We start from the raw sequence: 27020 nt of genomic DNA, 5'->3' as shown, positions 1-27020 counted from the left end.
ACAAGGGTGGAATTCAACACGTAGTTGTCTTCTCGATAACATCCAAACTGCCGACAGACTTTTGATCAGGAGATGAACCTCCGCTCCTCGGTGTTGAGCCGTTTCTTTGTCCTGTTCAGCAGGTCACCTTTGCAGCTCTAGCAGGCTCGGTGGCGCAATGGATAGCGTGTTGGACTTCTAGACAGTGGCTTTGTGAAGGCATTCAAAGGTTGTGGGTTCGAGTCCCACCAGAGTCGTTTTAAACGCTAAAACCTCAGAATACCTTGTTTATTCAAAGATTTGCAGTTCATATAGTCTGTCCCAGTACAGAAATGACAGTAGGTGGAACATAACATGTTAATTCAAAGAAAACTAAGCAAGTTAAAAGTGGCAACATCTCAAAGTTCTGTACTATTGTGAGACATTTATTGGGTTAACGTGTTCAGTGCTTTGCTGTTTTAAGCGCCTTGCCATCTGGACATTTCATCTGGATCATCTGGATGATCTTAATGAGGTAAGAGACAGTGCAATAAGAGGCTCTCAGCGTCTCTGGGTATGCTTGAACCACCATCCTTTTAGCTAACACGCAAACGCGCTGACCGATTGGGCCACAGAGACTCTGATATAGTGGACCGGCTCTCGGCTGCATGAAAACAACACACTCAGAAAATTTTCAACATTTTTGCTTTACTTTCCAATGAAGGAAACAACAGCAGCCGAGATCAGCGGGATGTTCTCTTTCTATACTGTGATTTCTGAAAGGTACCCTGTGAAAATACGGGTTCTGATGAGAAGGGAGGGACATATAAGGTCAGCAGGCTTGGGGATTTGGACTTTGTGGTGAGAGCTCCCGGTTTGGCAACAGCAGAGCTTGAAAAAGCGACTACTGACCTCAACGTGATTTGAACACGCAACCTTCTGATCTGGAGTCAGACGCGCTACCGTTGCGCCAAGAGGTCCTGTTGCAAGGGGCTTGTCCTACTGTTGTTTCCACAGCGCGGTGTCCCGGGACTTTCGCTAATTTCGGTTGTGTTAACATCACGTTCGGCTGTTAACCGAGAGGACGGTGGCTTGAGCCCACCCAGGGACACTGAGAGTCTTTTAATGAGCCACACCCTCCTCCCTTCTTGTCTCCAGTACCGGCCCTGTACCGCGATCACACATAGAGCCCGCAGGGGGCAAGAGGCTCACAAAAATAAAGAACAGTGAATAAATAAAGTCGAAGTTAGTTCTTCTTCAATTCAACTTTATTTCTCATTATACTTACACGGGTGCATAGTATAGTGAAAAGTGTCTCTCAGGTGCAGTATATAAAAAGAACAGCAGACAAGACAAAAGACGGAAATACAATAACAATAACAGTGTAAACAACAGTGTGGTGCCAGTGCAAAATTGTCAAAACTGTGCAAAAAATGTCACCTATTTGCTTCACTTTCCCTGTGAATAAACATTGTGAAAATACGGGTTCTGACGAGAAGGGATGGTCATTTAAGGTCAGCAGGCTTGGGGAATTGGACTTTCTGGGGAGGGCTCCCGGTTCGGCAACAGCAGAGCTTGAAAATGCAAGCACTGACCTCAAGGTGATTTGAGCACGCAACCTTCTGATCTGGCGTCAGACGCGCTACCGTTGCGCCACACCACAGTCATGAGACTGCACTGCACAAAGAGAACAATCGCCGATCCTGGAACTGAAGGATCTGATGGGATCTGATTGTTTTAATTGTTTTCTGACAGGAACGCTGGATGTTGTTTTTTGAATAGTTAAAAGGTAATATTTAAAAGGTCACAGGTCATCTACCCCCATCCGTCAGGCTCTGTGGTGCAATGGGTAGCGCGTTGGACTTCTAGACAGTGGCTTTGTGAAGGCGTTCAAAGTTTGTGGGTTCGAGTCCTGCCAGAGTCACTTTGAGTTTATTCCACTGCTTTGGCATTACACATATTCAGTAGGATGAGAGTCACCATCTGACTATTTTTATGACTTTAGGATATATATTTTTACCAATATTACCTTGAAATGAAACATTCTGCAATTCGTTACTTGTTCGCCACTTTTTGGTCTCATCGTAGCCGTGCTTCGTCAAAACTCTTAGTAAAATCTTCAGGCAAGAACGTTTAATACTGCCATGTCTATGGAAGCCCGTTTCTGCTAGGGAGTAACAAACACGTACTACTGTATGGTATCTCGTTTTACGAGACATAAAGTCGTACTTCTCACGGTAGTGCGTCTGACTCCAGATCAGAAAGTTGTGAGTTCAAGTCACGTCGAGGTCAGTAGATACTTCTTAAGGTGCTGATCTGTGGAGGCTGTTAGTTCTTTTCTGAAAATTAAAGAGAATCGCTGGAATTGCATTGGTAGTAGTTCAGGTGGGTAGCTGCGTCAGCATGCGTAGGCTGCAAAGGAACAAGTAATAGGTTTATTCCATGCTGAAGAAAGAGAACACAACTTTTCGGCTTTGGAGCACAACTACTGTCATTTCTGTACTGGGACAGACTATATGAAATGCAAATCTTTGAATAAACAAGGTATTCCGAGGATTTAGTGTTAAGAATGACTCTGGTGGGACTCGAACCCACAACCTTTGAATGCCTTCATGAAGCCACTATCTAGAAGTCCAATGCGCTATCCATTGCGCCACAGAGCCTGCTGGAACTGAGAAGGTGACCTGTGACCTTTTAAATATTACCTTTTAACTATTCAAAAAACAACATCCAGTGCTCCTGTCGGAAAAGAATGAAAAAATCGGATCCGTTCAGATCCAGGATCGGGGAGTGTTCTCTTTTGCGCAGTGTGGGCTCATGACCTCGTGGCGCAACAGTAGCGGGTCTGACTCCATATCAGAAGGTTGCGTGTTTCAATCACGTTGAAGTCAGCGCTTGCGTTTTCAAGCTTTGCTGCTGCCGAACCAGAAACCCTCACCATACAGTCCAGTTCCGCAACCCTGCTGTGTCTGTGCCTTATATATCTATCCCTTCTCGTCAGAACTTGTCTTTTCGCCAAATATCATTCGTATATCTCCGCATAGAATGACAAACAAAATCCCTCAGATCTCGGCTGCTGTTGGTTCTTTGAAAATTCAAAACCATCGCTGGAATTTCACCGAGTGGATCAATTTCAACATCAAAAGAGACTGCTGATCCCCCGAAACAGGCTCTCCAAGAGAGAAGCTGCACAGTCGTTTTAAACACTGATACCTCTTTTATTCAATGATTTGCATTTCATATCGTCTGCCCCAGTACAGAAATGACAGTAGGTGGAACATAACACGTTAATTCAAAGAAATCTAAGTTAAAAGTGGCAAGACATCAAAGCTTTGTACTATTGTGAGACATATTTGGGTTAACATGTGGAGTGTTTTGTGTGTGGTAGTTTGCTGGTGTGAGCGCCTTGCCGTCTGGACATTTCATATGGATGATTGGCTGTTCACAAAGCGACTGCACTGTAAGCCGAGATCAGCGGGATGTTCTCTTTCTATACTGTGATTTCTGAACGGTCCCCTGTGAATTAACGGGTTCTGACGAGAAGGGATGGACTCATAAGGTCGCTTTGTGAACAGGCTTGTGGAATTGGACTTTGTGGTGAGAGCTCCCGGTTCGGCAACAGCAGAGCTTGAAAACGACAGTACTGACCCCGACGTGATTTGAACACGCAACCTTCTGATCTGGAGTCAGACGCGCTACCGCTGCGCCACGAGATAATGTTATAACACGTGTCCTACTGTTGTTTCTAAACTGTGCAAATACGCAAACAGAGAAAATATACAAACAGGACAAAAACTGTGCAAAATTAATACGGCAAACAGTGCAAAAATAATATGGTGATTAATAAATAGTACAACTAGCACAGTTTTAACTACAATTTCGGCTTACATTCAGTTGTCATGTATGTAGTGGTGTAGGAGTGCGTGTGGTGTGACATTAATGTGGCGTTTCCTTGGTCTGAAGTTTTGCGAGAAGCACTGACGTACCAGGATCTTGTTGAAATGCCTCTGTCAAGTGTGTTTAATTGTGTTAAGATCAGGCACGCTTGGTTCGAACCCAGGATCTTCCGCATGTAAACTACATGCCTTTCAGCCATTGAAGAGGGTCTGGGGTTGAACACCCATTCACACCAGACAGAGGCATTTTAAGAAGACCCTGATACGCCAGAGCTTCTTCCAAAAGTTCAAAACAAATAAACACCACTCAGTGCAACAAGTAATAGGTTTATTCCATGCTGAAAAAAAAGAAGAAGCCTTCTTCAGGTGAAGAAGGCTCCAAAGCCGAAACGTGTTCTCTTTCTTCTTTTTTTTCAGCATGGAATAAACCAATTGCTTGTTCCTTTGCAGCCTACGCATGCTGACACAGCTACCCACCTGAACTACTACAACTCAATGCAATTCCAGCGATTCTCTTTAATTTTCAGAAAAGAACTAACAGCCTCCATAGATCAGCACCTTAAGAAGTATCTACTGACCTCGATGTGACTTGAACTCAACTTTCTGATCGGGAGTCAGACGCACTACCGTGAGAAGTACGACTTTATGTCTCGTAAAACGAGTGTGTCGTTTTCACTTCACCCAAGGGTCTCCGAAATGCACTGGCCCCCCAGAAACAGGCTCTCAAACCCAGAGTCCCCAATAATACTGCGGGCAGGAGTGATTCAGCACAGCTGAAAACACAAAAAACACTCAAGATGTTAACCCAAATATGTCTCACAATAGTACAAAACTTTGATGTATTGCCACTTTTAACTTACTTAGTTTTCTGTGAATTAAGCTGTCATGTTCCTCCAACTGTCATTTCTGTACTGGGACAGACGCTATGAAATGCAAATCATTGAATAAACGAGGTATTCGTGTTTAAAATGACTCTGGTGGGACTCGAACCCACAACCTTTGAATGCCTTCACAAAGCCACTGTCTAGAAGTCCAACGCGCTATCCATTGCGCCACAGAGCCTGCTGGAGCTTTAGAGGTGACATGCTGAACAGGACAAAGAAACGGCTCAACACCGAGGAGCGGAGGTTCATCTCCTGATCAAACGTCTGTCGGCAGTTTGGATGTTATCGAGAAGAATTCCACCCTTGTTCCTGGCCATGACGTGTAAAATGACATAATCAATGGAGATTCGCTACTGCACCAGCTCCAGTGGCGCAATCGGTTAGCGCGCGGTACTTATACAGCAGTGCTCAGCGGAGTCATGCCGAGGTTGTGAGTTCGAGCCTCACCTGGAGCAGTCTACCTTTTGCTGTCTCACCTGTCCTGTCTGGAGAGCACTGAGCCAGAAGATCAAGAAGAGAAACGCCCAGCTGGAGCTGCGCTACACCTCCCTGCTCCCTGAGCTCATCGAGAACAGCACAGCCCACAGTGGACTCTGCTTTGCACTGATTGTGAAATGGAGGGAGGATTCTCGCTTAATTGTGCTCCTCCTGAGAGAGGTCACGATGTGAATTTCACGTGTCTGCTCTCTGTGGGAGATCCGGGCAGGAAGAACAATCCGTGGTCTGGGAGGAAGAGACTCTCTTCGGAAGAGTAGGACTCATCACGGGAGAGAATGAAGAAACTCTTCGGCTGCAGAGACGCTGATTGTTCTCTTTGGGGAATTAAGGAGACCTTCCTGTGACCTCGTGGCGCAACGGTAGCGCGTCTGACTCCAGATCAGAAAGTTGCGTGTTCAAATCACGTCGAGGTCAGTACTGTCGTTTTCAAGCTCTGCTGTTGCCGAACCGGGAGCTCTCACCACAGAGTCCAATTCCCCAAGCCTGCTGACCTTATATGACCATCCCTTCTCGTCAGAACCCGTATTTTCACAGGGTACCTTTCAGAAATCACAGTATAGAGGGAGAACATCCCGATGATCTCTGCTGCTGTTGTTTCCTTCATTGGAAAGTGAGGCAAATAGGTGAAGCGCGTGTTTTATTTTCTCCCTGGCGGAAACGGGCTTCCATAGACATGGCAGTATTAAACGTTCTTGCCTGAAGATTTTACTAAGAGTTTTGACGAAGCACGGCTACGATGAGACCCAAAAGTGGCGAACAAGTAACGAATTGCAGAATGTTTCATTTCAAGGTATTATTGATAAAAATATATATCCTAAAGTCATAAAAATAGTCAGATGATGATGCTCATCCTACTGAATACGTGTTATACCAAAGCAGTGGAGTAAACTCTCAGTGCTAAACACAGAGGAGCTAAGACTAACTAAGTCTCTGTATCTATACGGAGCCTAAGTTGAAGTCTCTGTGGCACAATCGGTCAGTGTGTTCGATTGTTAACAGAAAGGTTGGTGGTTCAAGCCCACTCAGGGACGCGGAGAGTCTTTTAATGAGCCACACCCTCCTCCCTTCATCTCTCCACTACCTGTACCGCGATCACACAGAGCCCGCAGGGGGCAAATAGGGTCGCACAAATAATGAAGAAGTGGAGTTTAGTTCCTCATCTGCACGTTGTCAGTGTGCAGATTCTCTCTTGGAGAGCCTGTTTCGGGGGATCAGCCGTCTCTTCTGATGTTTCCTGCTTCCTGTGCGGTATTAATGTGCCGTTTCCTTGTTCTGAAGTTTTGCGAGAAGCACTGGCGTATCAGCATCTTATTGAAATGCCCCTGTCTCGTGTGTTAGAGTTGTATTTTTATCTGGACAGTCGGGCACTTGTTTTTCTGCACTTTTGTATCGAAATGTGTTTGTAAAAGTGCAGGACAATGCTGCTATTTCTTTCTGAGTGTGTTGTCTGCGCTCGCTGACTCCTGTTCTTAACTCTCCTACTGCTGTTTCCACAGCGCGGTGTCCCGGGGCTTTTGCTATGTTCGGTTGTGTTAAGATCGGGCACGCTTGGTTCGAACCCAGGATCTTCCGCATGTAAACTACACGGTTTTCAGCCTTTAAAGAGGGTCTGAGGTTTAACACCCATCCACACCAGACAGAGGCATTTCAAGAAGACCCTGATACGCCAGAGCTTCTTCCAAAAGATCAAACAAATAAACACCGCTCGATGCAATTCCAGAGATTCTCTTTGATTTTCAAAATAGAACAGCCTAGGCAGATCAGCACCTAAAAAAAGCGTCGGCTTTTTGCTTCACTTTCCAATGAAGGAAACAACAGCAGCCGAGATCAGCGGGATGTTCTCTTTCTATACTGTGATTTCTGAAAGGTACCCTGTGAAAATACGGGTTCTGATGAGAAGGGAGGGACATATAAGGTCAGCAGGTTTGGGGAATTGGACTTTGTGGTGAGAGCTCCCGGTTTGGCAACAGCAGAGCTTGAAAAAGCGACTACTGACCTCGACGTGATTTGAACACGCAACCTTCTGATCTGGAGTCAGACGCGCTACCGTTGCGCCACGAGGTCACAAACCGACTGCATTATTTCCCCAAAGAGAACAATCAGCGTCTCTGCAACTGAAGAGTTTTTTCATTTTCTCTTAACCTCAGCATGACTCCGCTGAGCACTGCTGCATATGTACTGTACCACGGGCTGACCGATTGCGCTACTGTTTACATTTAAATATAGCGCCGTCCTTCTCGGAGTATGACGCAAATACAGAAAGATCACGACCACCGGATCTTTCAGTTGTGATCTTTGATAAGTTGACACCAGCGTTTGGAGTTGAACTGTATTGCTGTAACTCCCTGAACTGCTCCTCTGGATACTGGCCCAGTGGCACCTAGAGGTGGAGTAGCAGACACAGGCATCAGACTAGCGATGTACTTTAGAGACTATGAAAGTGTTAACCTGCCACTGCTCTAATATAGTCATAAAACATATCTCAGAGACTGGAAAAAACTCTCTCACACTGACACTATACAATAGAGACTGGAACAACTCTCTCACACTGACACTATACAAGAGATACTGGAACAGTACTGTCACACTGACACTATACAATAAAGACTGGAACAGCACTGTCAAACTGACACTATACAATAGAAACTGGAACAAAACTGTCACACTGACATTATGCAATAGAGACTGGAACAGCACTGTCACACTGACACTATACAATAGAGACTGGAACAACTCTCTCACACTGACTATACAATAGAGACTGGAACAACACTGTCACACTGACACTATACAACAGAGACTGGAACAGCACAATCACGCTGTCACTATACAATAGGGACTGGAACAACTCTCTCACACTGACACTATACAATAGGCAATGTTTCTGAGATTCATTAGCACTGCGCAGACAGACAGGACAGGTGAGTAACAACCTCTGCATGATTCCGCTGAGCACTGCTGTATAAGTAGCACACGCCGGCTGATTGTGCCTCTGTAGTGGTGCTTCTCCATTGATTATGTCATTTTACACGTCATGGCCAGGAACAAGGGTGGAATTCAACACGTAGTTGTCTTCTCGATAACATCCAAACTGCCGACAGACGTTTGATCAGGAGATGAACCTCCGCTCCTCGGTGTTGAGCCGTTTCTTTGTCCTGTTCAGCAGGTCACCTTTGCAGCTCTAGCAGGCTCTGTGGCGCAATGGATAGCGTGTTGGACTTCTAGACAGTGGCTTTGTGAAGGCATTCAAAGGTTGTGGGTTCGAGTCCCACCAGAGTCGTTTTAAACGCTAAAACCTCAGAATACCTTGTTTATTCAAAGATTTGCAGTTCATATAGTCTGTCCCAGTACAGAAATGACAGTAGGTGGAACATAACATGTTAATTCAAAGAAAACTAAGCAAGTTAAAAGTGGCAACATCTCAAAGTTCTGTACTATTGTGAGACGTTTATTGGGTTAACGTGTTCAGTGCTTTGCTATTTTAAGCGCCTTGCCATCTGGACATTTCATCTGGATCATCTGGATGATCTTAATGAGGTAAGAGACAGTGCAATAAGAGGCTCTCAGCGTCTCTGGGTATGCTTGAACCACCATCCTTTTAGCTAACACGCAAACGCGCTGACCGATTGGGCCACAGAGACTCTGATATAGTGGACCGGCTCTCGGCTGCATGAAAACAACACACTCAGAAAATTTTCAACATTTTTGCTTCACTTTCCAATGAAGGAAACAACAGCAGCCGAGATCAGCGGGATGTTCTCTTTCTAAACTGTGATTTCTGAAAGGTACCCTGTGAAAATACGGGTTCTGATGAGAAGGGAGGGACATATAAGGTCAGCAGGCTTGGGGAATTGGACTTTGTGGTGAGAGCTCCCGGTTTGGCAACAGCAGAGCTTGAAAAAGCGACTACTGACCTCAACGTGATTTGAACACGCAACCTTCTGATCTGGAGTCAGACGCGCTACCGTTGCGCCATGAGGTCCTGTTGCAAGGGGCTTGTCCTACTGTTGTTTCCACAGCGCGGTGTCCCGGGACTTTCGCTAATTTCGGTTGTGTTAACATCACGTTCGGCTGTTAACCGAGAGGACGGTGGCTTGAGCCCACCCAGGGACACTGAGAGTCTTTTAATGAGCCACACCCTCCTCCCTTCTTGTCTCCAGTACCGGCCCTGTACCGCGATCACACATAGAGCCCGCAGGGGGCAAGAGGCTTGCAAAAATAAAGAACAGTGAATAAATAAAATGGAAGTTAGTTCTTCTTCAATTCAACTTTATTTCTCATTATACTTACACGGGTGCATAGTATAGTGAAAAGTGTCTCTCAGGTGCAGTATATAAATAGAACAGCAGACAAGACAAAAGACGGAAATACAATAACAATAACAGTGTAAACAACAGTGTGGTGCCAGTGCAAAATTGTCAAAACTGTGCAAAAAATGTCACCTATTTGCTTCACTTTCCCTGTGAATAAACATTGTGAAAATACGGGTTCTGACGAGAAGGGATGGTCATTTAAGGTCAGCAGGCTTGGGGAATTGGACTTTCTGGGGTGGGTTCCCGGTTCGGTTACAGCAGAGCTTGAAAATGCAAGCACTGACCTCAAGGTGATTTGAGCACACAACCTTCTTACCTAGAGTCAGACGCGCTACCGTTGCGCCATGAGGTCATGAGACTGCACTGCACAAAGAGAACAATCGCCAATCCTGGAACTGAAGGATCTGATGGGATCTGATTGTTTTAATTGTTTTCCGACAGGAGTGCTGGATGTTGTTTTTTGAATAGTTAAAAGTTAATATTTAAAAGGTCACAGGTCACCTCTCCTTGTCTGTCAGGCTCTGTGGCGCAATGGATAGCGTGTTGGACGTCTAGACAGTGCCTTTGTGAAAGCATTAAAAGGTTGTGGGTTTGAGCCCCACCAGGGTCATTTTAAACACTACGACTGCACTGAGAGTTTACTCCACTGCTTTGGTATAACACATATTCAGTAGGATGAGAGTCACCATCTGACTATTTTTATAACTTTAGGATATATATTTTTACCAATATTACCTTGAAATGAAACATTCTGCAATTCGTTACTTGTTCGCCACTTTTGGGTCTCATCGTAGCCGTGCTTCGTCAAAACTCTTAGTAAAATCTTCAGGCAAGAACGTTTAATACTGCCATGTCTATGGAAGCCCGTTTCTGCTAGGGAGTAACAAACACGCACTATGGTATCTCGCAATTGTGACTTAAAATCTCAGAATTACGACTTTATTTCTTGTAATTACAACTTCATATCTCACAATTTCACAAGGAAATTACAAATCAAAAACACCCTTTAACACTAGACTGAAAAATTTAAATATCCTGGTACGTCAGTGTTTCTCACAAAACTTCAGAACAAGGAAACGGCACATTAATGCCGCACAGGAAGCAGGAAACATCAGAAGAGACGGCTGATCCCCCGAAACAGGCTCTCCAAGAGAGAATCTGCACACTGACAACGTGCAGATGAGGAACTAAACTCCACTTCTTCATTATTTGTGCGACCCTATTTGCCCCCTGCGGGCTCTGTGTGATCGCGGTACAGGTAGTGGAGAGATGAAGGGAGGAGGGTGTGGCTCATTAAAAGACTCTCCGCGTCCCTGAGTGGGCTTGAACCACCAACCTTTCTGTTAACAGACAAACACACTGACCGATTGCGCCACAGAGACTTCAACAAAGCCACCATATTGATACAATGCAGAGACTTAGATGTAGCTCCTCATTTTCTTACATCCTGCAGGCTCTGTGGCGTAATGGATCGCGCGTTGGACGTCTAGACAGTGGCTTCTTGTAGGCATTCAAAGGTTGTGGGTTTAAGTCCCATCAGAGTCGTTTTAAACACAAATTTACAAAAATGACAGTAGGAGGAACATAACACGTCAATTCAAAGAAAGCAAAAAGTGTCAAGACTTCCAAGTTTTGCACTATTGTGAGACATATTTGGGTGAACATGTTGAGTGTTTTGTGTGTGGTAGTTTGCTGCTGGGAGTGAAGTTGTGTTGAATCTCTGCCCAGGAAACTTGTAATTCTGAGATACAATGTCGTAATTGCGAGATACCATAGCGCGTGTTTTTTTTTTTACTCCCTGGCAGAAACGGGCTTCCATAGACATGGCAGTATTAAACGTTCTTGCCTGAAGATTTTACTAAGAGTTTTGACGAAGCACGGCTACGATGAGACCAAAAAGTGGCGAACAAGTAACGAATTTAAGAATGTTTCATTTCAAGGTAATATTGATAAAAATATATATCCTAAAGTTATAAAATAGTCAGATGGTGACTCTCATCCTACTGAATACATGTAATGTCAAAGCAGTGGTGTAAACTCACAGTGCAGTTGCCTTGCGAACAGCGAATCATCCAGATGAACTGTCCAAACAGCAAGGCGCGGTGCTGAAGCTTCTGTCTGTGAAGAACAAATAAAAAACCGCCGCTGCCCCCAAACATGTGTAAAATCTTGGGTTCGGTTTAGGGTTTTAGGCATTCATGTGACGGAAAACAGCTTTCACTGGCCGATTGGTCAGAGATTTCCCTGGTTAGAGATTAAGAACTTTACTCACACCAGCAAATTACCACATACAAAACACTGAACACGTTAACCCAAATATGTCTCACAATAGTGCAAGATTTTGAGGTGTTGCCACTTAAAACTTACTTAGCTTTCTTTGAATTAACGTGTTATGTTCCTCCTACTGTCATTTCTGTACTGGGACAGACAATATGAAATGCAAATCTTTGAATAAACAAGGTATTCTGAGGTTTTAGCGTTTGAAATGACTCTGGTGGGACTCAAACCCACAACCTTTGAATGCCTTCACAAAGCCACTGTCTAGAAGTCCAACCCACTATCCGTTGCGCCACAGAGCCTGCTGGAACTGCAGAGGTGACCTGCTGAACAGGACAAAGAAACGGCTCAACACCGAGGCGCGGAGGTTCATCTGCTGATCAAACGTCTGTCGGCAGTTTGGATGTTATCGAGAAGAATTCCACCCTTGTTCCTGGCCATGACGTGTAAAATGACATAATCAATAGAGATTCGCCACTGCACCAGCTCCAGTGGCGCAATCGGTTAGCGCGCGGTACTTATACAGCAGTGCTCAGCGGAGTCATGCCGAGGTTGTGAGTTTGAGCCTCACCTGGAGCAGTATACCTTTTGCTGTCTCACCTGCCCTGTCTGGAGAGCACTGAAACAGAAGATCAAGGAGAGAAACGCCCAGCTGGAGCTGCGCTACACCTCCCTGCTCCCTGAGCTCATCGAGAACAGCACAGCCCACAGTGGACTCTCCTTTGCACTGATTGTGAAATGGAGGGAGGATTCTCGCTTAATTGTGCTCCTCCTGGGAGAGGTCACGATGTGAATTTCACGTGTCTGCTCTCTGTGGGAGATCCGGGCAGGAAGAACAATCCGTGGTCTGGGAGGAAAAGACTCTCTTCGGAAGAGTAGGACTCATCACGGGAGAGAGTGAAGAAAACTCTTCGGCTGCAGAGACGCTGATTGTTCTCTTTGGGGAATTAAGGAGCCCTTCCTGTGACCTCGTGGCGCAACGGTAGCGCGTCTGACTCCAGATCAGAAGGTTGCGTGTTCAAATCACGTCGAGGTCAGTACTGTCGTTTTCAAGCTCTGCTGTTGCCGAACCGGGAGCTCTCACCACAAAGTCCAATTCCCCAAGCCTGCTGACCTTATATGACCATCCCTTCTCGTCAGAACCCGTATTTTCACAGGGTACCTTTCAGAAATCACAGTATAGAGGGAGAACATCCCGATGATCTCTGCTGCTGTTGTTTCCTTCATTGGAAAGTGAGGCAAATAGGTGAAGCGCGTGTTTTTTTTTCTCCCTGGCGGAAACGGGCTTCCATAGACATGGCAGTATTAAACGTTCTTGCCTGAAGATTTTACTAAGAGTTTTGACGAAGCACGGCTACGATGAGACCAAAAAGTGGCGAACAAGTAACGAATTGCAGAATGTTTCATTTCAAGGTAATATTGATAAAAATATATATCCTAAAGTCATAAAAATAGTCAGATGGTGATGCTCATCCTACTGAATACGTGTTATACCAAAGCAGTGGAGTAAACTCTCAGTGCTAAACACAGAGGAGCTAAGGCTAACTAAGTCTCTGTATCTATACGGAGCCTAAGTCGAAGTCTCTGTGGCGCAATCGGTCAGCGCGTTCGGCTGTTAATAGAAAAGTTGGTGGTTCAAGCCCACTCAGGGACGCGGAGAGTCTTTTAATGAGCCACACCCTCCTCCCTTCATCTCTCCACTACCGGCCTGTACCGCGATCACACACAGAGCCCGCAGGGGGCAAATAGGGTCGCACAAATAATGAAGAAGTGGAGTTTAGTTCCTCATCTGCACGTTGTCAGTGTGCAGATTCTCTCTTGGAGAGCCTGTTTCGGGGGATCAGCCGTCTCTTCTGATGTTTCCTGCTTCCTGTGCGGCATTAATGTGCCGTTTCCTTGTTCTGAAGTTCTGCGAGAAGCACTGGCGTATCAGCATCTTATTGAAATGCCTCTGTCTCGTGTGTCAGAGTTGTATTTTTATCCGGACAGCCGGGCACTTGTTTTTCTGCACTTTTGTATCGACATGTGTTTGTAAAAGTGCAGGACAGTGCTGCTATTTCTTTCTGAGTTTGTTGACTGCGCTCGCTGACTCCTGTTCTTAACTCTCCTACTGCTGTTTCCACAGCGCGGTGTCCCGGGGCTTTTGCTATGTTCGGTTGTGTTAAGATCGGGCACGCTTGGTTCGAACCCCGGATCTTCCGCATGTAAACTACATGGCTTTCAGGCTTCAAAGAGGGTCTGAGGTTTAACACCCATCCACACCAGACAGAGGCATTTCAAGAAGACCCTGATACGCCAGAGCTTCTTCCAAAAGTTCAAAACAAATAAACACCGCTCGATGCAATTCCAGAGATTCTCTTTGATTTTCAAAATAGAACTAACAGCCTCGGCAGATCAGCACCTAAAAAAAGGATCGGCTGACCTCGACGTGATTTGAACACGCAACCTTCTGATCTGGAGTCAGACGCGCTACCGTTGCGCCACGAGGTCACATGCCATCTACATTATTTCCCCAAAGAGAACAATCAGCGTCTCTGCGGCTGGAGAGTTTTTTCATTCTCTCTTAACCTCGGCATGACTCCGCTGAGCACTGCTGCATAAGTACCACGCGCTGACCGATGGCGCCACTGTTTACATTTAAATAAAGCGCCTTCCTTCTCGGAGTATGACGCAAATACAGAAAGATCACGACCACCGGATCTTTCAGTTGTGATCTTTAATAAGTTGACACCAGCGTTTGGAGTTGAACTGTATTGCTGTGACTCCCTGAACTGCTCCTCTGGATACTGGCCCAGTGGCACCTAGAGGTGGAGTAGCAGACACAGGCATCAGACTAGCGATGTACTCTAGAGACTATGAAAGTGTTAACCTGCCACTGCTCTAATATAGTCATAAAACATATCTCAGAGACTGGAAAAACTCTCTCACACTGACACTATACAATAGAGACTGGAACAACTCTCTCACACTGACACTATACAATAGAGACTGGAACAACTGTCTCACACTGACACTATACAATAGACAATGTTTCTGAGATTCATTAGCACTGCGCAGACAGACAGGACAGGTGAGACAGCAAAAGGCCAGCAGTTCCAGGTGAGGTTTGAACTCACAACCTCTGCATGATTCCCCTGTTTGAGTAACACACGCTGACTGATTATGTCATTTTACACGTCATGGCCAGGAACAAGGGTGGAATTCAACACGTAGTTGTCTTCTCGATAACATCCAAACTGCCGACAGACTTTTGATCCGGAGATGAACCTCCGCTCCTCGGTGTTGAGCTGTTTCTTTGTCCTGTTAAGCAGGTCACCACTGCAGCTCCAGCAGGCTCTGTGGCGCAATGGATAGCGTGTTGGACTTCTAGACAGTGGCTTTGTGAAGGCATTCAAAGGTTGTGGGTTCGAGTCCCACCAGAGTCATTTTAAACACTAAAACCTCAGAATACATCGTTTATTCAAAGATTTGCAGTTCATATAGTCTGTCCCAGTAAATAAATGATAGTAGGCGGAACATAACATGTTATTTCAAAGAAAACTAAGCAAGTTAAAAGTGGGAACACCTTAAAGTTCTGTACTATTGTGAGACATTTATTGGGTTAACATGTTCAGTGCTTTGTGTGTGGTAATTTGCTGGTTTAAGCGCCTTGCCATCTGGACATTCCATCTGGATCATCTGGATGATCTTAATGAGGTAAGAGACAGTGCAATAAGAGGCTCTCAGCATCTCTGGGTAGGCTTGAACCACCATCCTTTTAGTTAACAAGCAAACGCACTGACCGATTGGGCCACAGAGACTCTGATATAGTGGACCGGCTCTCGGCTCCATGAAAACAACACACTCAGAACACTTTCACCTGTTTGCTTCACTTTCCAATGAAGGAAACAACAGCAGCCGAGATCAGCAGTATGTTCTTCTCTTTCTATACTGTGATTTCTGGAAGGTATGGTGGATTGAACCCATGACGACGATATGAAATGCAAATCTTTGCATAAACAAGGTATTCTGAGGTTTTAGCGTTTAAAATGACTCTGGTGGGACTTGAACCCACAACCTTTGAATGCCTTCAAAAAGCCACTGTCTAGAAGTCCAATGCGCTATCCATTGTGCCACAGAGCCTGCAAGAGCTCAGGAGGTGACCTGCTGAACAAGACAAAGAAACGGCTCAACACCGAGGAGCGGAGGTTCATCTCCTGATCAAATGTCTGTCGGCAGTTTGGATGTTATCGAGAAGACAATTACATGTTGAATTCCAGCCTTGTTCCTGGCCATGATGTGTAAAATGACATAATGAATGAAGAATTACTACTACAGTGGCACAGTCGGTCAGCGCACGGTACTTATACAGCAGTGCTCAGTGAAGTCATGCTGAGGTTGTGAGTTTGAGCCTCACCAGGAGCAGTTAACCTTTTGTTGTCTCACCTGTACTGTCTAGAGAGCACTGACCCAGAAGATCAAGGATCAATAGAGACTGGAACAACTCTCTCACACTGACACTATACAATAGAGACTGGAACAGCACTGTCACTATACAATAGAGACTGGAACAGCACTATCACACTGTCACTATACAAGAGAGACTGGAACAGCACTGTCACACTGACACTATACAAGAGAGACTGGAACAGCACTGTCACACTGACACTACACAATAGGGACTGGAGCAGCACTGTCACACTGACATTATATTGTAACGCTTACGGCCGACAGGTACTGTGTAAGAGCCTGCGTACCAGAGCAGGTGATGTCACCGTCCTTCCCTGTGATAGCAGGACTACAGCTACTGGGTTGTAGAGCGATCTCTCTTTGGCTCACTGGGCTGGGTCTCTGCTGAGCGACGTGGGAGTCTCGGGTTTTAGCCCCCGACGGTGGGGGGCCAACCTAATGCGGCAAGGGCGCCCGCCTGAGCCCCCGTTGAGTTACATTATATTAGAGACTGGAACAACTCACACTGACATTATACAAGAGAGTCTGGAACAACTTTCTCACAGTGACACTGTACAATAGAGACTGGAACAGCACTGTCACACTGACACTATACAATAGAGACTGGAACAACTCTCTCACACTGTCACTGTACAATAGAGACTGGAACAGCACTGTCACCCTGACACTATACAATAGAGACTGGAACAGCACTGTCACACTGACACTATACAATAGAGACTGGAACAACTCTCTCACACTGTCACTGTACAATAGAGACTGGAACAGCACTGTCACCCTGACACTATACAATAGAGACTGGAACAACTCTCTCACACTGTCACTGTACAATAGAGACTGGAACAGCACTGTCACACTGTCACTGTACAATAGAGACTGGAACAACACTGACACTATACAATAGAGACTGGAACAGCACAATCACACTGACACTATACAATTGGCAATGTTTCTGAGATTCATTAGCACTGCGCAGACAGACAGGACAGGTGAGACAGCAAAAGGCCAGCAGTTCCAGGTGAGGTTTGAACTCACAACCTCTGCATGATTCTGCTGAGCACTGCTGTATAAGTAACACACACTGACCGATTGCGCCACTGTAGTGGTGCTTCTCCATTGATTATGTCATTTTACACGTCATGGCCAGGAACAAGGGTGGAATTCAACACCTAGTTGTCTTCTCGATAACATCCAAACTGCCGACAGACTTTTGATCAGGAGATGAACCTCCGCTCCTCGGTGTTGAGCTGTTTCTTTGTCCTGTTCTGCAGGTCACCTATGCAGCTCCAGCAGGCTCTGTGGCGCAATGGATAGCGCGTTGGACTTCTAGACAGTGGCTTTGTGAAGGCATTCAAAGGTTGTGGGTTCGAGTCCCACCAGAGTCATTTTAAACGCTAAAACCTCAGAATACCTCGTTTATTCAAAGATTTGCACTTCATATAGTCTGTCCCAGTACAGAAATGACAGTAGGCGGAACATAACATGTTAATTCAAAGAAAACTAAGCAAGTTAAAAGTGGCAACACCTCAAAGTTCTGTACTATTGTGAGACATTTATTGGGTTAACGTGTTCAGTGCTTTGCTGTTTTAAGCGCCTTGCCATCTGGACATTTCATCTGGATCATCTGGATGATCTTAATGAGGTAAGAGACAGTGCAATAAGAGGCTCTCAGCGTCTCTGGGTAGGCTTGAACCACCATCCTTTTAGTTAACAAGCAAACGTGCTGACCGATTGGGCCACAGAGACTCTGATATAGTGGACCGGCTCTCGGCTCCATAAAAGCAACACACTCAGAACACTTTCACCTGTTTGCTTCACTTTCCAATGAAGGAAACAACAGCAGCCGAGATCAGCGGGATGTTCTTCTCTTTCTATACTGTGATTTCTGAAAGGTACCCTGTCAAAATACGGGTTCTGGCGAGAAGGGAGGGACATAGCAGAGCTATTGCCGTCACACTGTGTCCCTTATTCTTTTTCTGCTGCTTGCTTGGTCTGCTAGTTTTAGGGTTTTTTATCAATAAAGTGTGATAATCGGCTGGTGAAAGCTCTGTTGTCCTTTACATCGGCAACAGCAGAGCTTGAAAAAGCGACTACTGACCTCGATGTGATTTGAACACGCAACCTTCTGATCTGGAGTCAGACGCGCTACCGTTGCACCATGAGGTCCTGTTGTAAGGATCTTGTCCTACTGCTGTTTCCACAGCGCGGTGTCCCGGGACTTTCGCTAATTTCGGTTGTGTTAACATCACGTTCGGCTGTTAACCGAGAGGACAGTGGCTTGAGCCCACCCAGGGACACTGAGAGTCTTTTAATGAGCCACACCCTCCTCCCTTCTTGTCTCCAGTACCGGCCCTGTACCGCGATCACACATAGAGCCCGCAGGGGGCAAGAGGCTCACAAAAATAAAGAAAAGTGAATAAATAAAGTCGAAGTTAGTTCTTCTTCAATTCAACTTTATTTCTCATTATACTTACACGGGTGCATAGTATAGTGAAAAGTGTCTCTCAGGTGCAGTATATAAATAGAACAGCAGACAAGACAAAAGACGGAAATACAATAACAATAACAGTGTAAACAACAGTGTGGGGCCAGTGCAAAATTGTCAAAACTGTGCAAAAAATGTCACCTATTTGCTTCACTTTCCCTGTGAATAAACATTGTGAAAATATGGGTTCTGACGAGAAGGGATGGTCATTTAAGGTCAGCAGGCTTGGGGAATTGGGCTTTCTGGGGTGGGCTCCCGGTTCGGTTACAGCAGAGCTTGAAAATGCAAGCACTGACCTCAAGGTGATTTGAGCACACAACCTTCTTACCTAGAGTCAGACACACTACCGTTGCGCCACGAGGTCATGAGATTGCACTGCACAAAGAGAACAATCGCCAATCCTGGAACTGAAGGATCTGATGGGATCTGATTGTTTTAATTGTTTTCCGACAGGAGTGCTGGATGTTGTTTTTTGAATAGTTAAAAGTTAATATTTAAAAGGTCACAGGTCACCTATCCCTGTCTGTCAGGCTCTGTGGTGTAATGGATAGCGTGTTGGACTTCTCCACAGTGAACTTTGTGAAGGCACTCAAAGGTTGTGGGTTTGAGCCCCACCAGGGTCATTTTAAACACTACGACTGCACTGAGAGTTTACTCCACTGCTTTGGTATAACACATATTCAGTAGGATGAGAGTCACCATCTGACTATTTTTATGACTTTAGGATATATATTTTTACCAATATTACCTTGAAATGAAACATTCTGCAATTGGTTACTTGTTCGCCACTTTTTGGTCTCATCGTAGCCGTGCTTCGTCAAAACTCTTAGTAAAATCTTCAGGCAAGAACGTTTAATACTGCCATGTCTATGGAAGCCCGTTTCTGCTAGGGAGTAACAAACACGCACTATGGTATAGTGCAAGACTTTGAGGTGTTGCCACTTAAAACTTACTTAGCTTTCTTTGAATGAACGTGTTATGTTCCTCCAACTGTCATTTCTGTACTGGGACAGACGATATGAAATGCAAATCTTTGAATAAACAAGGTATTCTGAGGTTGTAGTGTTTGAAATGACTCTGGTGGGACTCGAACCCACAACCTTTGAATGACTTCACAAAGCCACTGTCTAGAAGTCCAACCCACTATCCGTTGCGCCACAGAGCCTGCTGGAGCTGCAGAGGTGACCTGCTGAACAGGACAAAGAAACGGCTCAACACCGAGGAGCAGAGGTTCATCTGCTGATCAAAGGTCTGTCGGCAATTTGGATGTTATCGAGAAGAATTTCACCCTTGTTCCTGGCCATGACGTGTAAAATGACATAATCAATGGAGATTCGCCACTGCACCAGCTCCAGTGGCGCAATCGGTTAGCGCGCGGTACTTATACAGCAGTGCTCAGCGGAGTCATGCCGAGGTTGTGAGTTTGAGCCTCACCTGGAGCAGTCTACCTTTTGCTGTCTCACCTGTCCTGTCTGGAGAGCACTGAGCCAGACGATCAAGGGGAGAAACGCCCGGCTGGAGCTGCGCTACACCTCCCTGCTCCCTGCTCCCTGCTCTCTGGGCGAGATCCGGGCAGGAAGAACGATCCGCGGTCTGGGAGGAAGAGACTCTCTTCGGAAGAGTAGGACTCATCACGGGAGAGAGTGAAGAAAACTCTTCGGCTGCAGAGACGCTGATTGTTCTCTTTGGGGAATTAAGGAGCCCTTCCTGTGACCTCGTGGCGCAACGGTAGCGCGTCTGACTCCAGATCAGAAGGTTGCGTGTTCAAATCACGTCGAGGTCAGTACTGTCGTTTTCAAGCTCCGTTGTTGCCGAACCGGGAGCTCTCACCACAAAGTCCAATTCCCCAAGTCTGCTGACCTTATATGACCATCCCTTCTCGTCAGAACCCGTATTTTCACAGGGTACCTTTCAGAAATCACAGTATAGAGGGAGAACATCCCGATGATCTCTGCTGCTGTTGTTTCCTTCATTGGAAAGTGAGGCAAATAGGTGAAGCGCGTGTTTTATTTTCTCCCTGGCGGAAACGGGCTTCCATAGACATGGCAGTATTAAACGTTCTTGCCTGAAGATTTTACTAAGAGTTTTGACGAAGCACGGCTACGATGAGACCAAAAAGTGGCGAACAAGTAACGAATTGCAGAATGTTTCATTTCAAGGTAATATTGGTAAAAATATATATCCTAAAGTCATAAAAATAGTCAGATGGTGATGCTCATCCTACTGAATACGTGTTATACCAAAGCAGTGGAGTAAACTCTCAGTGCTAAACACAGAGGAGCTAAGGCTAACTAAGTCTCTGTATCTATACGGAGCCTAAGTCGAAGTCTCTGTGGCACAATCGGTCAGCGCGTTCGGCTGTTAATAGAAAAGTTGGTGGTTCAAGCCCACTCAGGGACGCGGAGAGTCTTTTAATGAGCCACACCCTCCTCCCTTCATCTCTCCACTACCGGCCTGTACCGCGATCACACACAGAGCCCGCAGGGGGCAAATAGGGTCGCACAAATAATGAAGAAGTGGAGTTTAGTTCCTCATCTGCACGTTGTCAGTGTGCAGATTCTCTCTTGGAGAGCCTGTTTCGGGGGATCAGCCGTCTCTTCTGATGTTTCCTGCTTCCTGTGCGGCATTAATGTGCCGTTTCCTTGTTCTGAAGTTCTGCGAGAAGCACTGGCGTATCAGCATCTTATTGAAATGCCTCTGTCTCGTGTGTCAGAGTTGTATTTTTATCCGGACAGCCGGGCACTTGTTTTTCTGCACTTTTGTATCGACATGTGTTTGTAAAAGTGCAGGACAGTGCTGCTATTTCTTTCTGAGTTTGTTGACTGCGCTCGCTGACTCCTGTTCTTAACTCTCCTACTGCTGTTTCCACAGCGCGGTGTCCCGGGGCTTTTGCTATGTTCGGTTGTGTTAAGATCGGGCACGCTTGGTTCGAACCCCGGATCTTCCGCATGTAAACTACATGGCTTTCAGGCTTCAAAGAGGGTCTGAGGTTTAACACCCATCCACACCAGACAGAGGCATTTCAAGAAGACCCTGATACGCCAGAGCTTCTTCCAAAAGTTCAAAACAAATAAACACCGCTCGATGCAATTCCAGAGATTCTCTTTGATTTTCAAAATAGAACTAACAGCCTCGGCAGATCAGCACCTAAAAAAAGGATCGGCTGACCTCGACGTGATTTGAACACGCAACCTTCTGATCTGGAGTCAGACGCGCTACCGTTGCGCCACGAGGTCACATGCCATCTACATTATTTCCCCAAAGAGAACAATCAGCGTCTCTGCGGCTGGAGAGTTTTTTCATTCTCTCTTAACCTCGGCATGACTCCGCTGAGCACTGCTGCATAAGTACCACGCGCTGACCGATGGCGCCACTGTTTACATTTAAATAAAGCGCCTTCCTTCTCGGAGTATGACGCAAATACAGAAAGATCACGACCACCGGATCTTTCAGTTGTGATCTTTAATAAGTTGACACCAGCGTTTGGAGTTGAACTGTATTGCTGTGACTCCCTGAACTGCTCCTCTGGATACTGGCCCAGTGGCACCTAGAGGTGGAGTAGCAGACACAGGCATCAGACTAGCGATGTACTCTAGAGACTATGAAAGTGTTAACCTGCCACTGCTCTAATATAGTCATAAAACATATCTCAGAGACTGGAAAAAACTCTCTCACACTGACACTATACAATAGAGACTGGAACAACTCTCTCACACTGACACTATACAATAGAGACTGGAACAACTGTCTCACACTGACACTATACAATAGACAATGTTTCTGAGATTCATTAGCACTGCGCAGACAGACAGGACAGGTGAGACAGCAAAAGGCCAGCAGTTCCAGGTGAGGTTTGAACTCACAACCTCTGCATGATTCCCCTGTTTGAGTAACACACGCTGACTGATTATGTCATTTTACACGTCATGGCCAGGAACAAGGGTGGAATTCAACACGTAGTTGTCTTCTCGATAACATCCAAACTGCCGACAGACTTTTGATCAGGAGATGAACCTCCAGTCCTCGGTGTTGAGCTGTTTCTTTGTCCTGTTAAGCAGGTCACCACTGCAGTTCCAGCAGGCTCTGTGGCGCAATGGATAGCGCGTTGGACTTCTAGACAGTGGCTTTGTGAAGGCATTCAAAGGTTGTGGGTTCGAGTCCCACCAGAGTCATTTTAAACACTAAAACCTCAGAATACATCGTTTATTCAAAGATTTGCAGTTCATATAGTCTGTCCCAGTAAATAAATGATAGTAGGCGGAACATAACATGTTATTTCAAAGAAAACTAAGCAAGTTAAAAGTGGGAACACCTCAAAGTTCTGTACTATTGTGAGACATTTATTGGGTTAACATGTTCAGTGCTTTGTGTGTGGTAATTTGCTGGTTTAAGCGCCTTGCCGTCTGGACATTCCATCTGGATCATCTGGATGATCTTAATGAGGTAAAAGACTGTGAAATAAGAGGCTCTCAGCGTCTCTGGGTAGGCTTGAACCACCATCCTTTTAGTTAACAAGCAAACACACTGACCGATTGGGCCACAGAGACTCTGATATAGTGGACCGGCTCTCGGCTCCATGAAAACAACACACTCAGAACACTTTCACCTGTTTGCTTCACTTTCCAATGAAGGAAACAACAGCAGCCGAGATCAGCAGTATGTTCTTCTCTTTCTATACTGTGATTTCTGGAAGGTATGGTGGCTTGAACCCATGACGACGATATGAAATGCAAATCTTTGCATAAACAAGGTATTCTGAGGTTTTAGCGTTTAAAATGACTCTGGTGGGACTTGAACCCACAACCTTTGAATGCCTTCAAAAAGCCACTGTCTAGAAGTCCAATGCGCTATCCATTGTGCCACAGAGCCTGCAAGAGCTCAGGAGGTGACCTGCTGAACAAGACAAAGAAACGGCTCAACACCGAGGAGCGGAGGTTCATCTCCTGATCAAAAGTCTGTCGGCAGTTTGGATGTTATCGAGAAGACAACTACGTGTTGAATTCCAGCCTTGTTCCTGGCCATGATGTGTAAAATGACATAATCAATGGAGAATCATTACTACAGCAGCTCCAGTGGCGCAATTGGTCAGCGTGCGGTACTTGTACAGTAGTGCTCAGTGGAGTTATGCTAAGGTTGTGAGCCTCACCTGGAGCAGTTTACCTTCTGTTGTCTCACCTGTCCTGTCTGGAGAGCACTGAGCCAGAAGACCAAGGAGAGAAACACCCAGCTGCAGCTATGCTACACCTGCCTGTTCCCTGAGCTCATTGAGAACAGCACAGCCCACAGTGGACTCTCCTTTTCACTGATTGTGACATGGAGAGAGGATTCTCTGTTAATTGTGCTCCTCCTGGGAGAGGTCACAATGTGAATTTCACGTGTCTGCTCTCTGTGGGAGAGCTGGGCAGGAAGAACAATCTGTGGTCTGGGAGGAACAGTAGGGCTCCTCACGGGAGAGAATGAAGAAAACTCTTCAGCGGCAGAGACACCAATTGTTCTCTTTGGGGAACTAATGAGACCTCCCCGTGGCACAACGGTAGCGCATCTGACTCCAGATCAGAAGGTTGTGTGTTCAAATCATGTTGAGGTCAACTGGTCATTTTTAAGGTTTTCTTGGTGCTGATCTGCGGAGGCTGTTAGTTCTTCTTTGAAAATTGAAGAGAATCGCAGAAGACCCTGGGTTCAAACCAAGCGTATCTGATCTTAGGAAAAGTCCCGGGACACGAAGGGAGGAGGGTTTGTTCAATAAGAAACTCTCAGCGTCCCAAACGCGCTAATTGATGGCGACAGAGAGGCTCTGATATAGTCCACTAGCTCTCGGCCTCTGTGAAATTGATCCACTCGGTGAAATTCCAGCGATGCTCTTGAATTTTTAAAGAACCAACAGCAGCCGAGATCTGAGGGATTTTGTTTGTCCTTGTATGCAGAGATATACAAATGATACTTGGCAAACAGACAAGTTCTGACGAGAAGGGATAGATATATAAGGCACAGACACAGCAGGGTTGCGGAACTGGACTGTATGGTGAGGTTTCCTGGTTTGGCAGCAGCAAATCATGACACACATTGTGACCCCGACGTGATTTGAACACGCAACCTTCTGATCTGGAGTCAGATGCGCTACCGTTGCGCCACAAGGTCATGAGACCCAGCTCCACAAAGAGAACAATCGCCGATCCTGGATCTGATAGGATCTGATTTTTTTCATTCTTTTCCGACAGGAGCGCTGGATGTTGTTTTTTGAATAGTTAAAAGGTAATATTTAAAAGGTCACTGGTCACCTTCTCAGCTCTAGAAGGCTCTGTGGTGCAATGGATAGCGCGTTGGACTTCTAGACAGTGGCTGCGTGAAGGCATTCAAAGGTTTTGGGTTCGAGTCACACCAGAGTCAACTTAAGCACTAAAACCTCGGAATACCTTGTTCATTCAAAGATTTGCATTTCATGTAGTCTGTCCCAGTACAGAAATGACAGTAGGAAGAACGTAACACGTTAATTCCAAAAAAACTAAGTAAGTTAAAAGTGGCGAGACTGAAAGCTTTGTACTGTTGTGAGACATATTTGGCTGAACATGTTGAGTGTTTTGTGTGTGGTAGTTTGCTGGTGGGAGTGAAGTTGTGTTGAATCCCTGCCCAGGGAGACGTGGAGTGTGGACGGCTGAGGAGAGACTGCCGCCTCGCGCTGTGTCCCTTATTCTTTTTCTGCAACTTGCTTGGTCTGCTAGTTTTAGGTGGCTTTTTTGACAATCGGCCGGTGAAAGCTCTGTTGTCCTTCACATGAATGCCTAAAACCCTAAACCAACCCCAGGATTTTACACATGTTTGGGGGAGCGGCGTTACACGTATTCAGTAGGATGAGCATCATCATCTGACTATTTTTATAACCTTAGGATATATATTTTTATCAATATTACCTTGAAATGAAACGTACTGCAATTCGTTACTTGTTTGCCAATGTTTGGTCTCATCCTAGCGTTGCTTAGTCAAAACTCTGAGTAAAATCTTCAGGTCAAGAACTTTTAATACTGCCATGTCTATGGAAGCCCGTTTCCGCCAGGGAGTAAAAAACACGCGCTATGGTATCTCGCAATTGTGACATTGTATCTCAGAATTACAACTTTATTTCTCGTAATTACGACGTCATATCTCACAATTGCGACTCCAAGTGCGCGAGAATTCCAGGGGGCGTGGCTATACAAACGGTCACGGGACACGCTCAGGGCTCAGGCTCAACATGCTGCCTGTTGTTGATGAAGCTTTTCCAGTGGCTCAGTGCAGATCGTTTTTAAAAGAAGTTTTTATTCTTATTCTCTTTCATAAAAGTGAAAAACAAAATAGCTCGTTGTTCTTGTTTGAAAACTGAAGAGAATCGCTGGAAATTCACCGAGTGTATCGTTTTCACTGCACCCGAGGGTCACCGAAGTGCACTGGACCTCCAGAAACAGGCTCTCAAACCCAGAGTCTATACATCAACACTGTGCAGATCCCCAATAATACTGCAGGCAGAACAGATTCAGCACAGCTGAAAACAAGCGTCTCCGAGCCCCTTGCCCCCTGCGGGCTCTGTGTGTGATAGCGGTACGGGCCGGCAGTGGAGAGATGAAGGGAGGAGGGTGTGGCTCATTAAAAGGCTCTCAGCACCCCTGGGTGGGCTTCAACCACCAACCTTTCAGTTAACAGCCGAACGCGCTGACCGATTGCGCCACAGAGACTGTGATATAATGGACCGGCTCTCGGGCTCCGTGAAAACAACACACTCAGAACATTTTCACCTGTTTGCTTCACTTTCCAATGAAGGAAACAGCAGCCGAGATCAGCGGGATGTTCTCTTTCTATACTGTGATTCTGAGAGGTACCCTGTGAAAATACGGGTTCTGACGAGAAGGGATGGTCAGCAGGCTTGGGGAATTGGACTTCGTGGCGAGGGCTCCCAGTTCGGCAACAGCAGAGCTTGAAAAAGCAAGTGCTGATTGACCCCGACGTGATTTGAACACGCAACCTTCTGATCTGGAGTCAGACGCGCTACCGTTGCGCCACGAGGTCACGGGCAGCTCGTATTAATTCCCCAAAGAGAACAATCAGCGTCTCTGCAGCCGAAGAGTTTTCGTCATTCTCTCCCGCGAGGAGCCCTACTCTTCCGAAGAGAGTCTCTTCCTCCCAGACCGCGGATCGTTCTTCCTGCCCGGATCTCGCCCAGAGAGCAGGGAGCAGGGAGCAGGGAGGTGTAGCGCAGCTCCAGCCGGGCGTTTCTCCCCTTGATCGTCTG

The 27020-nt window shown here is 45.9% G+C and overlaps 24 non-coding genes across 24 annotated transcripts; 11 read left to right on the top strand and 13 right to left on the bottom strand.

Moving 5' to 3' along the window:
* Positions 1-143: 143 nt before the first annotated feature.
* trnar-ucu (transfer RNA arginine (anticodon UCU)) lies at positions 144-236 on the top strand. Its single transcript has 2 exons — positions 144-180; positions 201-236. It is a non-coding gene; the product is annotated as a tRNA-Arg (tRNA).
* Positions 237-866: 630 nt separating this feature from the next.
* On the bottom strand, positions 867-938 carry trnaw-cca (transfer RNA tryptophan (anticodon CCA)). Its single transcript has one exon. It is a non-coding gene; the product is annotated as a tRNA-Trp (tRNA).
* Positions 939-2528: 1590 nt separating this feature from the next.
* On the bottom strand, positions 2529-2621 carry trnar-ucu (transfer RNA arginine (anticodon UCU)). The gene is made up of 2 exons: positions 2585-2621; positions 2529-2564 (listed from the first exon to the last, which is right to left on the bottom strand). It is a non-coding gene; the product is annotated as a tRNA-Arg (tRNA).
* Positions 2622-3602: 981 nt separating this feature from the next.
* On the bottom strand, positions 3603-3674 carry trnaw-cca (transfer RNA tryptophan (anticodon CCA)). Its single transcript has one exon. It is a non-coding gene; the product is annotated as a tRNA-Trp (tRNA).
* Positions 3675-4823: 1149 nt separating this feature from the next.
* Positions 4824-4916, bottom strand: trnar-ucu (transfer RNA arginine (anticodon UCU)). The gene is made up of 2 exons: positions 4880-4916; positions 4824-4859 (listed from the first exon to the last, which is right to left on the bottom strand). It is a non-coding gene; the product is annotated as a tRNA-Arg (tRNA).
* A 183-nt stretch (positions 4917-5099) lies between these two features.
* Positions 5100-5193, top strand: trnai-uau (transfer RNA isoleucine (anticodon UAU)). The gene is made up of 2 exons: positions 5100-5137; positions 5158-5193. It is a non-coding gene; the product is annotated as a tRNA-Ile (tRNA).
* A 385-nt stretch (positions 5194-5578) lies between these two features.
* On the top strand, positions 5579-5650 carry trnaw-cca (transfer RNA tryptophan (anticodon CCA)). Its single transcript has one exon. It is a non-coding gene; the product is annotated as a tRNA-Trp (tRNA).
* Positions 5651-7228: 1578 nt separating this feature from the next.
* On the bottom strand, positions 7229-7300 carry trnaw-cca (transfer RNA tryptophan (anticodon CCA)). The gene has a single exon. It is a non-coding gene; the product is annotated as a tRNA-Trp (tRNA).
* A 1123-nt stretch (positions 7301-8423) lies between these two features.
* trnar-ucu (transfer RNA arginine (anticodon UCU)) lies at positions 8424-8516 on the top strand. The gene is made up of 2 exons: positions 8424-8460; positions 8481-8516. It is a non-coding gene; the product is annotated as a tRNA-Arg (tRNA).
* Positions 8517-9146: 630 nt separating this feature from the next.
* Positions 9147-9218, bottom strand: trnaw-cca (transfer RNA tryptophan (anticodon CCA)). The gene has a single exon. It is a non-coding gene; the product is annotated as a tRNA-Trp (tRNA).
* Positions 9219-12311: 3093 nt separating this feature from the next.
* trnai-uau (transfer RNA isoleucine (anticodon UAU)) lies at positions 12312-12405 on the top strand. Its single transcript has 2 exons — positions 12312-12349; positions 12370-12405. It is a non-coding gene; the product is annotated as a tRNA-Ile (tRNA).
* A 386-nt stretch (positions 12406-12791) lies between these two features.
* trnaw-cca (transfer RNA tryptophan (anticodon CCA)) lies at positions 12792-12863 on the top strand. The gene has a single exon. It is a non-coding gene; the product is annotated as a tRNA-Trp (tRNA).
* A 1381-nt stretch (positions 12864-14244) lies between these two features.
* On the bottom strand, positions 14245-14316 carry trnaw-cca (transfer RNA tryptophan (anticodon CCA)). Its single transcript has one exon. It is a non-coding gene; the product is annotated as a tRNA-Trp (tRNA).
* Positions 14317-15158: 842 nt separating this feature from the next.
* Positions 15159-15251, top strand: trnar-ucu (transfer RNA arginine (anticodon UCU)). The gene is made up of 2 exons: positions 15159-15195; positions 15216-15251. It is a non-coding gene; the product is annotated as a tRNA-Arg (tRNA).
* A 604-nt stretch (positions 15252-15855) lies between these two features.
* Positions 15856-15948, bottom strand: trnar-ucu (transfer RNA arginine (anticodon UCU)). Its single transcript has 2 exons — positions 15912-15948; positions 15856-15891 (listed from the first exon to the last, which is right to left on the bottom strand). It is a non-coding gene; the product is annotated as a tRNA-Arg (tRNA).
* A 1619-nt stretch (positions 15949-17567) lies between these two features.
* Positions 17568-17660, top strand: trnar-ucu (transfer RNA arginine (anticodon UCU)). Its single transcript has 2 exons — positions 17568-17604; positions 17625-17660. It is a non-coding gene; the product is annotated as a tRNA-Arg (tRNA).
* Positions 17661-18369: 709 nt separating this feature from the next.
* Positions 18370-18441, bottom strand: trnaw-cca (transfer RNA tryptophan (anticodon CCA)). Its single transcript has one exon. It is a non-coding gene; the product is annotated as a tRNA-Trp (tRNA).
* Positions 18442-20108: 1667 nt separating this feature from the next.
* trnai-uau (transfer RNA isoleucine (anticodon UAU)) lies at positions 20109-20202 on the top strand. Its single transcript has 2 exons — positions 20109-20146; positions 20167-20202. It is a non-coding gene; the product is annotated as a tRNA-Ile (tRNA).
* A 269-nt stretch (positions 20203-20471) lies between these two features.
* Positions 20472-20543, top strand: trnaw-cca (transfer RNA tryptophan (anticodon CCA)). Its single transcript has one exon. It is a non-coding gene; the product is annotated as a tRNA-Trp (tRNA).
* Positions 20544-21924: 1381 nt separating this feature from the next.
* trnaw-cca (transfer RNA tryptophan (anticodon CCA)) lies at positions 21925-21996 on the bottom strand. Its single transcript has one exon. It is a non-coding gene; the product is annotated as a tRNA-Trp (tRNA).
* An 843-nt stretch (positions 21997-22839) lies between these two features.
* trnar-ucu (transfer RNA arginine (anticodon UCU)) lies at positions 22840-22932 on the top strand. Its single transcript has 2 exons — positions 22840-22876; positions 22897-22932. It is a non-coding gene; the product is annotated as a tRNA-Arg (tRNA).
* A 604-nt stretch (positions 22933-23536) lies between these two features.
* trnar-ucu (transfer RNA arginine (anticodon UCU)) lies at positions 23537-23629 on the bottom strand. Its single transcript has 2 exons — positions 23593-23629; positions 23537-23572 (listed from the first exon to the last, which is right to left on the bottom strand). It is a non-coding gene; the product is annotated as a tRNA-Arg (tRNA).
* Positions 23630-24826: 1197 nt separating this feature from the next.
* trnaw-cca (transfer RNA tryptophan (anticodon CCA)) lies at positions 24827-24898 on the bottom strand. The gene has a single exon. It is a non-coding gene; the product is annotated as a tRNA-Trp (tRNA).
* A 1827-nt stretch (positions 24899-26725) lies between these two features.
* On the bottom strand, positions 26726-26797 carry trnaw-cca (transfer RNA tryptophan (anticodon CCA)). The gene has a single exon. It is a non-coding gene; the product is annotated as a tRNA-Trp (tRNA).
* Positions 26798-27020: the final 223 nt, after the last annotated feature.

The sequence above is a fragment of the Lepisosteus platostomus genome, chromosome 4 (assembly GCF_059453375.1).
Source record: "Lepisosteus platostomus isolate fLepPlt1 chromosome 4, fLepPlt1.hap1, whole genome shotgun sequence".
NCBI lineage: Eukaryota > Metazoa > Chordata > Actinopteri > Semionotiformes > Lepisosteidae > Lepisosteus > Lepisosteus platostomus.
This window is presented reverse-complemented; position numbering and strand designations above follow the sequence as displayed.